Source organism: Marmota flaviventris, chromosome 15 (genome assembly GCF_047511675.1).
Source record: "Marmota flaviventris isolate mMarFla1 chromosome 15, mMarFla1.hap1, whole genome shotgun sequence".
NCBI lineage: Eukaryota > Metazoa > Chordata > Mammalia > Rodentia > Sciuridae > Marmota > Marmota flaviventris.
This window is the reverse complement of record NC_092512.1, coordinates 72,625,905-72,643,912: the sequence shown is the minus strand read 5'-3', so window position 1 is coordinate 72,643,912 and position 18,008 is coordinate 72,625,905. Positions and strand designations below refer to the sequence as shown.

Genomic DNA, 18,008 nt, shown 5'->3' with positions numbered 1-18,008 from the left:
TCCCACACCATGCAATAGACCTTGATGCACAAATTTAAAAGAAAAATGAAGAGAAGGCAGAAAATTTAAACTGTCTTGCTATAAAGATAAGACAAGAAAGATATCAATCCTGTATTCTATGTTTCAAGTTATGTAAAGTGTTAGATAATACCATTTTAAGTTGCTGCTTTTGGGGATGGGGGCATAGCTCAGTGGTTGAGTGTTTGCCTAGCATGCATGAGGATCTGGGCCCCAAACCCAGCACTGCAAAACTAAATAAATAAACAAATAATAAATAAATTAATAAGTAAATAAAAGAATAGCCAAACAGCAGCGATTTTCTATTATTCTACCTAGAATATATCCACAAAGACTGGCTTGATGTACATATAGCTTATTGTTTTTTTAACTCTATAAAAAAATTTCATGTTAGGCAGTAATTGTTTTACAATGAAAACATGCTTTTAAAATGATGTTAAAGGGGGCTGGGGTTGTGGCTCAGTGGCAGAGCGCTTGCCTCGCACATGTGAGGCACTGGGTTCGATCCTCAGCACCACATAAAAATGAATAAACGAAATAAAGATATTTAAAAAAATAAATAAATAAATAAAATAAAATGATGTTAGAGTTCTGTTGCCTTCTTTAATGAGCAATGTATAAAGACAATAAGGGTGCTCACAAAGATGAAGAGTCTGTTTCACATACAGCACCCCCACATTCAGAACTCAATTCTGCAAAGATTTAAATGCTTACTAGATAACCATGATCTTAGAGTTTTTAGGGTCCACATTTACTATTGATTCCTTAAAAAGATGTAATTTATTATTGTAATTGATGGAGAATTTTGAAGTCAAATAAACAATTGATGTATTAAATTTGCCTTAAAATACAATATTATTAAAAATTAAAGTGCTAGGAAGGCACAGCTAAGGCATAGTTATGGTGATAAAAATTTCCATCCCAAATAGGCATTAACAGGGCTAAGCAATTTCCTTACAAACAACGTAGCCACTGTTCTAAATGATCCCATCTGTGTGCACCAAACCTTGTCCGACAGCGCAATATTAGAGGCCAGAAGGTACAATAACAGCCATTCATATTTTGGCAGGTGCATTTCAAGCTGAAAACCAGGTTCCACAAAAAAAAATTGCAATCTGTTCCTCGGGTGTAAATATTTTTGATGAGATTTAATTGCCTTTTTGGTGTCTTATTATATTACCTTTCCTTAAAACAAGAGATAATCTTCTGCCAACCCAGAGTGGAAATGTCTGAGATTTGTTTATAATAATATCTCCTGGTTCTATTTCTTGAGTTATGTACGTTGGAGGTGACAAAAATTTCAAAAAGCTACAGATGAGCAGTTCTTAGGACAGAAAAAATATTAAATTGAAGAACGTGATACCCAGATGACATGAGCAGAGGGGTAATAAAAAAATGTGCAGGGCAGCATTCTGAAGCCATATGGTCCAGTAAAGTGGTCCTTATTTTATAAACCTGACTGTCCAAGCACTAAAAGGACTGATTTCTTTCTACAAAATATGCTGGCTGAGAGGACTGTGGATGTGTGAATACAGATGTACCAAATGACTCAGCTGCTTATCTCATCTAGCTCAAATGACGGAGTTGGATGAGGAGGGACAGAGGTCTTGAAAGCCAGCAGTCAGTTAGACATTGTATTTGAAATTTCCAGCCCAAAAATGGAAAAAGCAGATCAACGCCAGCTCTCACAGGGAACCCGCAGAGTTTTAAGAAATAAGTGTCCTGCCTGTTAAATTTGAGCAAGTGACTCTGATCCAGTATTTGAGAAACACTTATTTCTGTTTTCCCATAGAGTATGCAAAAAAAAAAAAAAAATGAAAAGGATGTAATGCTTCAAGGGGTGGATTTAGCCATGAATGGGAGGAAAGTGTGAAGTGAAAGATTACTGGCTACATAACAAACAACACAGAGTTCCAGAAAAGTGACCTTTTCATTGCACAAAAGAAACCAAGATAGATGCTTTGATGAATCAGGTCTTCAGTAATCTCCCGGGATGAAGGGTGGCCTCCAGTACTCAAGTGTTTTAGATCTTCTATAGTTTCTATACTACAGGCCAACCTCTTTCTTTTCCACAGAAACAATGATGTCCTGGGCTAGAGGTTTATCAAGAAATGCTTGGCAAACTGACTCAAGAAGATAAAGAACTTCAATGAAGTCACACTTTATGAACTTTATCTATGTTTATCCTTTTTAGTTTCTGTTTGGAATATTTCCTGAGATCTTCCTTTTAACTTGTCTTCTGTTACTACTGATTGAGCTTGTGGGTGACAAACATGTGACACAGGGTAGTTATCAGCCATTCATGGTAATACTCCAGCCCTTCTGCAGAGAAAGCTCTGAGAACAGAAGGAAAACTGCTGATGCTTATGATGTGACGTCAAGGCCACTCCCTAGATGCTGGACACTTCCAGCCATTCCTCTTCTTCATGTGTCATTTGTTGAAGGAAGACAAACTGTTTAATTTCATAAGCATTAGAAGAGCTGGATAAAACAACCCACAAAGACAAACCTGAAATTCAGGCCAGACCTGAAGGTTTTGTCTTTTTGTGTGAGGTTCATGAACTTTTTGGTGATTAGAGGATGGTTCCAGGTCAACCTGGGCCAAGGTAAGACTTCCAAGGGAAATCAAGGAAAATGCAGTGATGTTGAGAGTAGCAATTTGAAACCAGAAGAACTCAATGGTTTCCATTGCATTAGTTTTGGTTGGGGTAGAGTTGACATTTGAGAAAAGATTCGTGGGAGGGTTAACTCATAAGAAGGCAAACTCCTCAGAATTTTTTGCAAATGCTGAGGTGGGTCTCCATAACTCTCCCCAGTTGCAACACTCTAGGCAAGAAACTGTGAAGACCAGCTATGAACATAGGACAAGTGACATCCGTGCAGTTGTCACTCTTGAGACTGCAGATGACTAAGGGCAACTGGCCTGCCATTCCTTGTCTCTCTAATCCCTGAGATTCCTAAACAGCTTGTAATATTTTAATAAAGTCATAGGATTTTGTAGATTCCTAGTTTTCAGATGGTTCTCCTAACATTCCTGAGGACTGATGTCATGACATGGCTCTGACACATTTTAAAGTCTTTTTTAGTTCCTTCAGCCAAGAAGATTGAGAATGCTACAGGAAAGTGTAGAGTCAGACCCCCAATTTTGGCTAGTTTTTACTATTCTCCATCCAGGAAATGATAAAGAAAATATGGTATACATACTCAAGGGGATTTTGTTCAGCCACAAAGAAAAATAAAATTATGTCATTTGCATATGAAATCATGTCATTTTCAGGAAAATGGATGGAACTTGAGAACATTATGTTAAGCGAAATGAGCCAAATTCAGAAGGTCAAGGGTCTTATGCTTTCTCTCCTATGTGAAAGCTAGACAGGAAAAAAAAAAAGTAAGGTTGGGTGGGGAAATTTTATGAAAATCAAGAGTAGAGGAAAGGGACCAGGGATTGAGAGGTGGTGGATGGAGCAGGGGAGGGCTGAAGAGAGATATTCACCAAATTATAGAGAGATATTCACCACGTGTGCATGTACAAACATATAACAACAAATCCCATCATTATGTACAACTAAAGTGCACCAATAAAAAATGTGGAAAGGGAAAAAACTCCCTCTTTAAATGACAGAGTGCTCAGGTGGCCTTTAGTTTATAATTAGTTAAGAGAGAAAAAAACTTGGTATGTGTACCTTTGAAGATTTTCTACAGTTATTCTGCCTTGAAGAATCTGCATATCATTTGCTGAATTCACCGTCCCCAAGCTGATGGTGGGTGACTGGGTGACCGTCACACCTGCAATGGAGAGGAACACAGTGCCATCAGTTGCATTTTGTTAGCAATTTTTCTCATCTCTCAGATGTTGCCCTTTCATAACCTCAAAGGAAGAAGATCATTAGGAATAATATTCTTCAAATTTTATCAGAACTGATTTTTTTTTTTTTTTTTTTTTTTGGTGGTGCTGGGGATTGAACCCAGGGTCTTGGGCATGGAAAGCAAGCATTCTACCAACTGAGCTATATCCGCATCCCTAGAACTGCTTTTTTTGATGACCACTTGTTAGATTGTTGGAAGTACCATGGGTGACTCAGTCCTTTTGCAGAAGTTTCCATTTTCACTTCCTCTTCATCAAGGGAAAAATTGTCCATTAGATTCATTTCATATTATTCTTTGGTTGGATTTCATAGATGCAATAAAGAAGAATTTCACTTTAAAAGTTTACAAAGTATTCCCAGTTTAAAGGTTGAGTGGCATCTAATTTCAGGTTATGAGATCTATTTTAAAGGAAATGTGCTGAATCATAAAATCTTTTAAACTTGCTTCAAGTTATTATTTGATGAGTAGCAAAGTAAGCATTTACAAATGATTAAATGTGTTCATACTCTGGATTTATGACAGCTGGAAAATGTGGCTAAAATAGATGTAGATTTTTTGAATAAGAGGAAAACCCATTTTCATGCATTAAGTAGTTCACGAAGTGATCTGACTGCTATGAATAACATTCTAATATCTACACATCCTATAAGTGTATACAGGATATACAAGACAGGGAAAGAAGTATACAAGAATAGGAAAATGACAGACTCCATTTAACGATTCAAAACAATATCCTTTGCATTTAAAAAAGTATTTCTCTTGCCCATAAAAATATTAACATTTAATAAAGCATTTCAGCTGGGGTGCAGTGATGCATACCTATAATCCCAACTACTCCTAGTTCCTTGGGAAGATGAGGCAAGAGGATTGCAAATTCGAGTCCAGCCTAGACAACTTAGTGAAATAAAAAAATAAAATAAAAAGAGCTGGCATTATAGCTCAGTGGTAGAGTGTGCCTGGGTTCAAATCCTAGTATCACCAAAAAAAAAAAAAAAAAAAAAGCAGACAGAAAACAAACAAGCAAGCAAGTAAGCATACATTTCACTTGAAGCTTTCTTACCTTCCCCACTGGTGAACTCGATTCTATGCTGATATACATAGAGGGGAACCTCAGAGGTAATGGGTGCAGATTACTTCCCTCATCGACCTGGGATCTCTTGTTCTGAGCTGGCACTGGAGGTCTGGGTTAAATGTGGGCAATCCCAGATCCTTCTCTCTGTTCTGGAAACATGACTCCTACAGCGAACTTCCTGCAGCTGTGCCTCGCTGAGCAGACCTGTGGCTGCAGTGTTGGTTCTCCTCCCAGGCCACCCTTATCATGTCTCTTTTCCACTTGGACAGAGGCTGAACTCATCCACCGCCAGCCAGTTTTATGCCACCCTCTGTGATCTGGCCCGCCCCAACACCCCAACCCATTATCTCTTTAGACCACTCCCCTGTGCTTCTCATCCTGGGAGCTGGTGAGTTCTAGAACTTTCACATCCTGTTTCCAAGTCTCTGAAATATCATAAATTATTATAAGTATCATGCATCTGCTTATTTTTAAAAATATGTTCTGGGAGAACAAATAAATGCTTATGTCTATAATTGCGCATGCACTTTAGGATTCCCTGAAGTAAAAACTGGGGGGGGGGGGGTGTACCTTAGTGGTAAAGCACACAAGCATGTGTGAGGCCCTGGGTCAATACCCAGCACACAAATAAAAAACAAACAAAACCATTTATATTTGAATGTGATGTCAAAAGATCTGGCTGTGGTCAGATGGGCCGGATCTTTTTTCTGAGACTGTTCTGATACCTCTGGGGGCAGGAGTTTCTGGAATTAGAAGCCTGAATTCCAGGCTATGTAATCAGGCTATGTAATCTTCAGTGAGTGAGTGAGTAAATTTCTCTATGCCTCAGTATCCTCCTCTGAAAAATGGGAATTAAAAATGTTATTTATTTCACACAGGGATGATGGGAAGATAATGAGAACATCTTTGTGAAAACTGCGGAGTTCCTGGCACAAAATAGGTTTTCGCTAAACATTGGTAAATGTTATTATTTGAGTTGATTTCTTCTTACGAACAATGATAAAGATACAACCTCTCTTGTGTATTTGCAGTTAGAAGTTGGGGATGTGGCTCAGTGGTACAGCGTCTGCCTAGCAGTTACCAGGCCCATTTGTTCCAACACCGTGTCTCCTCTCATGCAAAAAGACATTTTCATGGATTGAGATTAGACTTTTTTTTTTTTAATTTGATTAATGAAGAGTTTTATTTCTCATTTCTAAAATGAAAATGCATGGCTAAATAATGTAAAAATATAATTGTTACCAGCTACTCTCACTTGATACAAATGCCAAACACTTCTGGTTGTGTTGTATGAGTTTTCTTTATTCACCAGAATAGAGAAAAATGATAGGATGACTGAACCAGTGTGGTTCTCAGTAGAAGAATCTTGCTCTCAGCAAATGTATTGCCAGGTTCTTTCTTTACGTGTGAAAAGTTGTAACAGTTCATTATACACAGGTATAGCACTAAATATGCAATAAAATATTTTATTAAAATATTTCTTTTTTTCCCCCAATTTCACGAATGAATACCTGGTTAAAACAAATCTATTCTATAATTTTTTCCCTACAAAAAAATTATCATTGGTTTATGGTTTTGCTTGTATTTAACTTGTGATTTATTTTGGGTTTTCAATTAAATAGATATAACTGAATTAATGTGCCATTACAGTTGACCTTCTATATCCGTGGATTCTGTGTCTTCACATTTAGCTGATTTAGGATAAAGAGTATTTAGAAAACTGGGTACAGTGACACCAGCCTGTAATCTCAGCAATTTAGGAGCCTGAGGCAGGAAGATTGGAAGTTCAAGGTCAATCTGAGTCAATTTTGAGACCCTGCCTCAAAAATTTTAAAAGGGAGGTGGTGTATGTAGTAGAGCACCTCTGAGTTCAATCCCTGGTAGGGGGGAAAAGAATCATCTTTATGCAGCTAAATTTTATATTTGTGTCTTCATCTTGCACCTCTTCCCTGAACCCAGATCCTGCCCAGTAGTTAAAACAAAACAGCGAGTTGTCTTTACCAAACAAGTAGAATTTTTTTTTTCCTGTCATTAATCCCTAAACAACAGCATAAATTATTTACATAGAATTTACATTGTATTTGGTACGTGGAAGGTTGTGTGTAGTTTACATACAAGTACAACACTGTTTTACATAAGGAACTTGTAGATCTTGATATTCAAAGGAGAGGTTCTGAAACTAACTCCCAAGGAAACCAAAGGAGAACACTATAGTCATATAAATATAAAGAACTTATACCTAGGTGTTTGGGGGCACATATTTTGGTGACATTTCAGTAAATAATGTGAACCAGTACTGGGGCTCCAGGTCCCGTTACTCAGGTGAGAAACTTGGCTGGAGAGCACTTCACCTTGGTCCCACTCTAAGGGCTTCTCTCCATGCTTTCAAAAAAAAATTCTTGCTGTCCTTGACCTGGAAAAGTCTGCTTTTCTCTCTTCCACATATTAAAATTCTAAGCGCTCCTCTGGGATCAGCTGAAATCCCATTTTCTGACAACTTCAATTTTCATTAATCTCTGTCACCAGAATTGCAGCAACACTTAAATCTGTGCCACATAAGGCAGCACTTAGTTATGTAGTTTGCTATTGTCCACGAGTCCTATGATGCCTGTCTCTACAGTCAGGTTTTAAGACTGCTCAGAGTGGGCTGGAGCTGTATCTCAGTGGTAGATCACTTGCCTAGCATGTGGGTTACCCTGGGTCCCTTTCCCAGCACTGCCGGAAAAAAGAAGCTTTGCTGAAAGTGGGTTATGTCTTGGGCTTTGTCTCCAACTTCAATTCCAAAGTGGCCCTAGTAACTATAAAAAGTGACTGTGCATTGCTAGAAAGTATAGTCAGAAACCGAGTTTTTTTCAGGTTTTGGTTTAAAATTTTTCTAATCTGAGACCCTCAGTAGTTTCTCAAACAGGAATGAATTGTCAACCTACAGTCCTGAAATAGCCACACAAACTTGAATGGACCAGAAAACCAGTGGCCTAGCTGTGGCTTTCCTTGTCCTGAGTCAGACATCATATTTGTTTCTTTCCTTGTCCTGAGTCAGACATCATATTTCTGTAAGCAATGACTTGAGACAAGTCTCAGATTGTGTGTGTGTGTGTGCATGCACATGCGCGCGCGCATGTGCGCGCACACACGCACACACGCACACATAGAGACAGATGTCCATGCATTGGTTTTCCTATTCCTAACCTGAAAGTATAAGGTAAACCAGGTATGGTGGCACACACCTATGATTCCAGCCACTCATGAGGCTGAGTTAGGAGATCAAGTTCAAGGTCAACTTGGGCAACTTAGAAAGACCCTGTCTCAAAATAAAATAAAAAGGTCTGGGTATGAAACTCAGTGGCAGAGAACTTGTCTAGCCTGGGGTTTAATCCCCAGTACCACACACACATTGGCAAGATTAGAAGATCTCCAAAATACCTTCTTGCTCCAAAATTCTATAAAGTGTTGGTATATATGCTTATTTATTTGAAATTAGCATCCACAAATAAGTGTGAGTATCAGAATTTCACCTGGGATAATGTCCAGAAGTCAAGCTCAATAATTCAACAGCGGTACTTGAAAAGTTTCAGATGGCTTCTCTGTCAAGTGTGTTATTACACTTAGCGCTTATGAATTCCTGCTATAAAGCAACTAGATGACAGAACTTAACTCTCTTGGCTTTCCCCGTTATTCAGAAACTGAGTTGCATTTCCTGGCTCTCAAACTTCGTAAACTCATCAGATTTTTGCTGCAGAGAAATGTCATTAAAATAGTCCTCAGCAGAAAACACTAGCACCATTCACCATGAAATGCTGTAACAGTAACTGGTATTTTTAAACTGTGAATTGCATGTATTTTTCTATCTTGTACACATACATATATTTGGACAGATGTGTAAGGTAAATGTTTATTTTTCTTATACATTTTTCTTTTAATTGTCCAAGAGTGGCTTTAGTCGTCTTACTGCGGAGGTACATTCTGCCTCTGCTCTCTTCACCTTGGAAAGCAATAACAAGTTCCAGACTGCTTTCTTTCCTAAAGGTTGGGTGGAAGGTCCAAAGTTTTCTCATTAGAAAACTTGCACTGAGCTACACAAATCTTGCCATTGTGGATGGTGCATGCATGTGGGACTATTACTTCATGCACAATGACATGAAACCAGAAAACATGTGAGCAGGAAGCCAAACCCAAGAAAAAATTGGGGAGATTCCAGCTTTCTGTGGAGCACAGAAATGAGGCAAAATCCAGCAATACTTTGGCCTCAGGTGTCTGGGGGCTACACAGCTGTGACCTATCCACTCTTCAAACACTATGTAGGCAAACACAGTGGCTCAGGCAGCACCCAGTCTGGAGTAAATCATTATGTCAACAAACCCAAAAAAGATTGCAAAGGCTGTAGCAATTACTTAGAAAGCCAAGACTTTAAATGGCTTGAGTAACTTAAATGTGCAATTGCCAACACCATATATGGAAACCCAGTATATTCCTCAGACTTTTAATTGTGCTAATGGGAATTCCCGAATATTGTCTTGCTCCTTTTTTAAATAATAAACTTTCCCATGATGTGAACTCTTTCTCAAGTATATATTTGGTACTTATTTTGCATAGTTGAGATGTTAATAGTTCCTTTTTGGGAACTCTTCATTTTTTTTTTTTAAATGGCAATAGCATTTTGGCAAAAATAGGAATATTTTTCATCATCTGAAAGTCAAAGTGAGGCTGAAGATGTAGCTCAGCAGTAGCATGCTTGCCTAGCATCTGTGAGGCCATGGGTTCAATCCCTAGCATCACAAAAAAAGAAAATAAAAAAGGCAAAAGATAATTCTTATTAAGTGATAAAACTTTAATATTTAGAGGTGGAAATGGCTTCTTAACTCTGTTTTTTGAATGTGTTTTTGAATGTGTTGACACAGCTCACCTACCAGAAAGAAAACTATTCAATTTTGCAAGATGAGCCCTAAAGGCTAACTAACCCCTCTTTGTAATAAGTGTCATTTGCTTCAAAGAACTCAGATGGGCAAAGAGTTCCGAAATCTAGGAAATCCGAGAGAGGCTTTGCCCTAGAAGATTAAATGTGAATCGTAGAAGCCGTGAAAGAGTATAAGAAAACTAGGATTATCAAGTAATCAGAACTCAAAGATTAAAAAAAGCCACTATTTCCTGTCTGCTTTTTTATTATTATTATTCATTCAAATGTTAAAAATTCTTCCAGTTGTCATCTCTAAAAAATTCACAAATACCACCCACTCCTTCTTTCTCCACACACTATTCCAGAGTGTCGGGGGAAAACCACTGGTCACACTGAAGAAGGGTAAAATGGCTATAGACCAGGGAAGAAACTACATACTTTGCTTTAGTCTCCAAGTGGGTCCCCTAGTTCAAGGGAAGAGAAAAAAATCCCTGCTAAGGAAAAGGATTTTTCTATGAATAAATATAAGTTCTTTATGAACATGTGCTTTTTAAAGTACATATATAGAATACTACTGGCTCACAGATTTTTTTCCCCCTAGTCTCTGCTGATTTCTGAAGGATCAATGGAAATAAAAAATTACTCTCTAATTTTGTCCTGGCAAGATTGCCTAGCCATGGCTTTCCTATTGAAAAGTTAATGGGAACACAACTTATCTGACAGCAGGAACTCAAGATTAAAGACAGCAAGCTAAGATTAAAGCCATAACCCAATGAGCCCAGATACTAGTCATTCTTGGAGCATTAGAACATAAGAAAGCAAACTCAGCCTTTATATTTCTCCTCAAAAATTCTGAGAGAAAATATCTGGCAATTTTATACTTTTTTTTTTAAAGCTACTTTTTATTCTTACTCAATGTTCCTGTCTAGTCTCTTATCAATATCTTATTCTAATCTTACCACAGATAACTCTATTTTCTTCTATATACCTGTACTTCTTCTTATTATTATTATTTTAAAAAAAACACAGTCTATTGCCCAGGCTAGCCTCAATTTCTTTATTTTATTTTTTATTTGTTCTTTTTAGTTATACATGGCAGTAGAATGTATTTTGACATATTATACATACGTGGAGTATAACTTTCCATTCTTGTGGTTGTACATGATGTGGAGTTACACTAGTTGTGTATTCATATGTGAACACAGAAATGTCCAACACCTTTTCTTATTCTGTGGTATTCCCTTACAACTACTCAATGGCCCAAACCCCAAACTAATATTATAGAGGTTTCTTTTTTCTTCCATTCCAGCATCCAACTCCAAGTCAAGAATGTTCTATCTTCCAAATATGCCTGGAATTTAGGCCCTGCTATCCACCTACACCGCTCAGGCCCTCAACATTTCTCATTTGTACACAACAATAGTCTTTAAACTGTTCTCCCAATTTACAGTATTGCTGCTTTCAGGCCTCTGCCTAGCCCAAGCTTGATATGGCCTCCTGGATAGTCTATATAAAATCTTTTAAGGCTGGGAGTATTGCCCAGTGGTAAAGCATTTGCCCAGCACACACAAGGTCCTGGGTTCAGTGTTGGGAATGGCTAACCTAACACTCAAATCTGGACTGTATCAAAGTTTATGTTCTTTCTAACAAAACCTTTTTTGGGGTGGGGTGGGGTGGGGTGGGTAATAGTGGTACCAGGGATTGAACTCAGAGGCACTCAGTCAATGAGCCACATCTCCAGCCCTATTTTATTTAGAGACAGAGTCTCACTGAGTTGCTTTATGTCTCGTCAGTGCTGAGGCTGGCTTTGAACTCTTGATCCTCCTGCCTCGGTCTTCGGAGCCACTGGGATTACAGGCTCTAACAAAATCTTTCTAAAACATAAATCTCATCTACTCTCTGCCTTCCCAGCTCCATACAGAGTCCCCGAGTGTCTTCACATGGATTTAAGAGTGATCCTGAATGTACCATAAGGAGCCTGAGCTACAGTGTTTCCAAAATTCAGAAGAGTTTCACCACCAAGAAACAAAATAGTCCAAACAAATGAAAGGAAAGATTCCACTGAGTGAAACAATGTCTTAGTGATGTAGAAGATTGACATTTGGGCCCAAACTTCTTATCTGGATGTGAAACTATAAAACAAACTATTGTGGGATCAGAGGCTGGTCCTTGGATGAGTTTGTTTCACTAGAGTCAATAGATACAAACAGCTCAGATAAAATACCAGCACAGCTGATGGCTGAGCTCCTCTTAATCTCCCAGCCTTCTAGACTCATGTACCATCCGAACCAGGCTTGTTCCCGTCTCCTATTGTCACTGTACAGCCTCTTCTAGAATGTCCTTCCTCACCTCCTGCTTACCCATTAAAACTCAGAAATCAATAATACCTTTGTGAAAGGGTCCTTTGGCTGTGTCAGGCACAGATAAATACTCTAGACCCAGTGTTGCCTCTCAATCTTCAGGAACTACTCATTTCACAGGTATTATACTGGTATGAAAATGATCTGTTGTTCTGGTCTGTCTCTTCAAACTGTGAACTCTCCCACAGGAAGACATTAACCGTATTCACCTTTGTATCATTAGTGCTAAGCACAGCATGCAATCCAGAGTAGATGCTCAAAAAATGAATGAATTGAATAAAAGACTTAAAAAGTTATGAGTAAATGGAAAGGCACTGAAATGGACTGCTATTTCACACTCTGTGATAGATATTTCACATATATTATATCCTATTAGTCTTCCCAATAGTCGTCTCCTTGGGGTAAGCAGCATTCCTCTTATTTCAAAAATGTGAAGCCTGAGGTTGAAAATCTTAAAGATCTTGCTGCTGGTCTTATAACCAGGTAATGGCCAAATTAAACCTCAAATCTGGATCTTGTCAAAGTTTGTGTTCTTTCTACTGTGATTGACTACGCTTTGAGGCCAAGGTTTTGATCCTGTGATCTTTGTCATCAAATCAGCTACAGACTTTAGTGTTGACAGATTACTTTTAAATTTAGAGGTTAAAGCAACTAGGATCCAGCCTCATTTTTTTTCTTAAATTTTTAGTTGTAGATGGACACAATACCTTTATTTTATTTACTTATTTTAATGTGATGCTGAGGATCGAACCCAGTGCCTCACACATTCTAGGCAAGTGATCTACCACTGAGCCACAACCCTAGCCCTCCAGTCTCATTTTTAACTTAATAATTATGTATTAGAATTTCTCAGTAGCTTCAGATAATTTGAAGTAGAAGTGTTATTTAAAGAGAATCTTAAAAACAGACATAATTTTATAATGTTTCCCATGGTTTTAAGTAAATAATGAAAAATAGCACTATTGCAATCTGAAATTTTATATGAAACTTCTCCATTTGGTCTACTTTGGTTATTATATTATCATGTAAAACACTGAGCACTAGATGGATACAACAGATGTAAGAATTTAAGGTAATGTACATATACACACACTAGTATATACACATTATGTATGGGTTTCTCATCTGTTTATCTAAAGATAAGGACAAGCTCAGTGGAGTAATCACAGCACTTAAGACATTAGAGTGATAGGACTTCCTTTTATATGTTATTACCAAATTATACCTCCTGTTTTTACATATATATTTCATAGTAGAGCAAATTATGATCATGGTTTTACAAATGCAAATTATACAATTACTACAAGTAGAACTTGACTTTTTTTTCATCCTTTCTACATGTAAGTTGTATCTTTCTTAGTGTTCTTCTAAAGTTTTAAATCCACCTTTGTTGGAAGGCAAATTCTCAAAGCCACAAGCAACACCCCTGAGAAGAACTCTATGTGAATGTAGCATTCTTTACATAAACATAGTGTAATAAAGGGACTTTGGGTTTTGCCAGTGCTTAAGAAGTTAGTGTTCCTTTATTATTAAACCCTTCAGCCATGCAGTGAAAAATTTAATAAAGTGAACATGTCCACTACAGTTACAGTGTTTTGTACAGTTTACACAAGCCATTGCAAGTTTCATGCCTACACTGAAAGATGGGATTTATTTCATAGTGTGAAAAGAAACTTTCAACAGTTGTTTTTAGCAGAAATTGTTAGTACTCAAGGCAGAGAGAGACTGAAGATCAAAATTGTTGCATCATTTCTCAAAGCCTAACAGGCCAGGTAAATAACCTGGTCTCCTTTAGAGGAGGTGTGCGTGTGTGTGTGTGTGTGTGTGTGTGTACAGCCAGACATGATCAGAATGCCCTGAAAGTGGCCAATTTAATACCCTCGCCTGAGTGTTCTTTTCTTAAATGAATTATCGACAGAAACCTCTTTCCCTCCTATCATCCTTAGGAGGGACCAACTTGGGTGGAGGACTTTGGCCAGAAACACATTTTCCATCATCTAAATAACATGAAACGCACAAGGGCAGGAAGGAAAGTTTGTCGTCTTCTTTTTAAAGCAAAAGTAGAGCATCATACTTACAAAAGCCGCCTTCAGAATCTTCTCTTGAGAAAAAGCTCTGGGAACAGGGAGGAGGCAGAGGAGCAGAGATAAGGTGGCAGCAGGACTTCCTTCCTCATCGTGTAGGGGCGAGTCATTGTTACTTATCGGTCCTGACCTCCGATGAGCTCTGGGAGCCAAGAAGGCCTGGCCTCTGATCCTCACTGCCCACCCTCCTGGCCTCTGTGCCTCGGGTTTCCTATTTGCAGATAAAGCTGCCCGGCCTGACACCGGCCCCAAGATTCATTAGGGACTGTCTGCGAAGTGCTTGCAAGATGCTGAGGGTTATATAAGCCCGCGTATTATTATCATCACACACCCCCATAGAACCAACGCTGCCAGACAAACAAAAGGCAGTTCCAAGAAGAGGAGGAGCAGAGGCAGAAGTTACACTGGGGGTGAATTTCGGGACACTGCTGAACTGACTGGGGGAAAAAAAAAAGGGCAACTCAATATGTGTATGCAAAACCTCGGCAAACAAACAGTGCGCTGCAGCTGGCCGGCCGGCGGGCGAGGGAGGAGGGGGCGGGAGGGAGTCCAGGTTTCCAGGCGTGCGGTTCCGGCTCCCCGGGGCGCCCTGCACAGTAGCTGCCGGTGGCAGGATGGAGTGCACGAGGAAGACGTGGTATTGGGGAGCCAGGCGTTCCAGATACCAAGTGCTTAGGAAACACTGATCTTTTCCTAGACTCGGGCCAGGTGCTCCTACCTCTCTTTATTCCGGGTCTCTTGTTTTCCTAATGATGGTTTGCAAGGAGATCCCAGTGCCCTGCGGACTCCTCTGTTTTAATCCTCTCCAGGTCTCTTGCTCTCTTCTCAGTGGGAGCAATAACCCGGACCCCGAGGGCTTTTTTTTTTTTTTTTTTTTTTTTTTTTTTTTTTTTTTTTGCACCAGACTGGGTCTTCTGAAGAAGTTGCGATTTACTCCGAGCACCAAGCTTCCCTGCCACCAAACCCCGCCCCCTCCCAACTTGCTACTCATATTTTCTTAAGATTTATTATTATCCTGCCCTGCCCCTGGCACTGCTCCCCAGCATGTAAAAGAAATTCCTCATCCTGGCATTTAAAAGCCCACAATTTTTGTCTCCACACTAATTTCCCACTTCCCATCCCGCCCTCCAGCGTCACCTATCCCCAGCACATTAGAATATGAATCATTTTCTAAAGATGACCTTTGGGTTCCTCCATTTCCTAGCCTTACTCACATCCACCCTCCCCAGCAGGGAATGGCCTCGCTGCTGTTCTCTCCCAGGCTCAGTTCAAATCCCTGCCCCCCACCCCCACCCCGCGCGCAAAAGAGTTCCCAGACTTCCACTCTTTTCTCGCTGTTAACACTGCGTTTTCTGTTGTTCCTCATGGGTTGTCTGTCTTCATAGGTTGGGACCTGTGCTTATTCTCTCTGGGTGGCCTGGGTCAGGGGGCTGGGGAAAGCCAGGGCTTAGCCAGTGCTTACTGAATTAACTGACAGGTGATCCAGTCTTACCTGGGCCATCACCTTGTGAGCTTAGGTGATGACCATCACATGGATAGTAAAGTATGTATGGTGGTCGGTGGTGTGCAGTAGGTTCATGAGGCTTTGTGGTACCCCCTACTTTTGGGAAATGTTTGAAACTTTTCAGTAGTTAACAAATAGCTCAATGGTACAGTGGTAAAGCACTTGCTTAGAATAAGGCTCCGGTTTTAGTCCCCAGCGGGGGAGAGTGAGAGTGAGTGAGTGAGAGAGATGCAAAGCAAGCTTTTATAAAATGTGGAGGGGAATATCTAAACTTAAGTGGGCTTCCTTTAGGACAGTTTAACTGCTGGCATCCAGGGAGGCTCTCCTACTGCATAGTAGAAGACCTTTATAATATAAAGTGGAACTCACTTTGCACAAGGCCAGGTGAGATTTTCAGAAATCACATACTCTGGGATGCATTTATGGGGAGACTCCTCCACTTTCGAAAGAATGTGGGCCATCACCACAGCCACTCCACAAATGAGCAACAGCTCTCTGGCGAATTGTTTTATGATATACGGTGAAATATGGAACAGGATCTGTCAGGTACTGAATTTCTTGTGGCTTTGTAAAAAGTGTTCTTGATGACATTTTCTCTGTTTTTCTTTGGTAAAAGCAACATGCTTTAAATTCCATCTGTGCGGGTTGGATAGGCCGTGGTGTCATTTAAGAGACTTGGGGTGTGTCTACACAGCACACGCTTTCCCATGCATACAGAATGTTCAGTGAATTAGAAGAATTTTCCCACCTCCACTAATTCGGAACAATCAAAACCAGTTCAGGTTCTAAAGAATTTCCGTCTTGAGTTCTTGGGGGTTTGACTCAAGAATGACAGGGATATCACTGCAATTTAGAAGTTCAAGTAGGCTCTTCCCTCATTTTATTCTGCTCAGATCAGGGTCATAACCTTTATTAGAGCTACCATTTATCTCTACTAGGTTTCTGACACTAGGCTAGGTGTTTTTCATGCAATCATTTTGTGTGTGTGTGTGTGTGTGTGTGTGTGTAGGGATCAAATCAGGGCTTGGTGTCTGCTAGGCAAGCACTCTACTACTGAGCCACACCCTATATGCATTCTTTACCCAGCAATATTCTAAAATAGAACTAGTTTTATCTTTACAGATGGGGAAATCAAGTATGATTGTGTTAGTCAGCTTTCCATTTCTGTTACATAATACCTGAGATAAACAACTTATAAGAAGGAAAGTTTTATGATGGTTCACAGTTTGAGGTTTCAGTCCATGGTGGGTGGACTTCATTGCTTTTGGGCATTGGTGAGGCAGAACATCATGGCAGGGAGTGTGTGGTGGAGCAAAGCTTCTTACTTCATGGTGGCCAAGAAACAGAGAGACAGGAAAGGAGCTGGGGTCCCAATATTCCTTTCAAGATACCTCCCCACCATGACCTAACTTTCCTCCATCAGGCGCCAACCCCTGAAGGTTGGATTGCCTCCAAATAGCACTACAGGCTGGGAATCAAGCCTTTAGCAAATGGGCCTTTAGAGGACATTTAAGATCCAAGCTGTGCTGGATATGGGGCAGGCACCTGTAATCCCAGTTACTCAGGAAGCTGACACAGGAGAATTGCAAGTTTGAGGCCACCCTTGATAACTTAGCTAGACCCTACCTCAAGATTTAAAATAATAATAATAATAATAATAATAATAATAAAATAAAACAATAATACCAAAAAAAAAAAAGACTACAGATGTAGCTCAGTGGTAGAGCACTTGTCTGCCATGCATGAAGCCCTGGATTCAATCCCAACTACACACACACACACACACACACACTCCAAACTATAACACTATAACTTTAGATGTCTATCTTCTACCTTAAACTACTGCCTACCCATTGTCTCCTGTTATCTCCCTACTTGTTAAATTGCAGGGAATGTAAGAGAGGCTAGAATTTAGAGAGTGACAGAACCATAATTTGAATGTATATCTATTCCAATCCGTAGTCTATGGTTTTCCCATTCTCCTGAAAGCTGGAATCCTAGATATCATCTCATTTTCTGGTTATCAAACGGAGTTCCAAGGATACTAGATGTTCAAGGAGGTAGAAGAAAACTTGGTCTGTGTGGGTAGGGAGGAACTGTGAGAGGAAGGCTAGATCAGTTAACTTGGGATCCACTTCAAACAAGAAAGCATTATTTCCATCTGTTTTACAGAGTGACTTCAGATTTTGTTTGAAACAAGCTTTTTGCT

General features: G+C 39.5%; 1 protein-coding gene across 1 annotated transcript in view; it reads right to left on the bottom strand.

Moving 5' to 3' along the window:
• The window catches only part of Sulf1 (sulfatase 1), a 177,551-nt gene that overhangs the window by 134,949 nt on the left and 24,594 nt on the right, over window positions 1-18,008 (bottom strand). The window contains 1 exon segment of the mRNA XM_071602348.1: window positions 3,702-3,804. The gene's annotated coding sequence lies outside the window, so the exon portion shown is untranslated.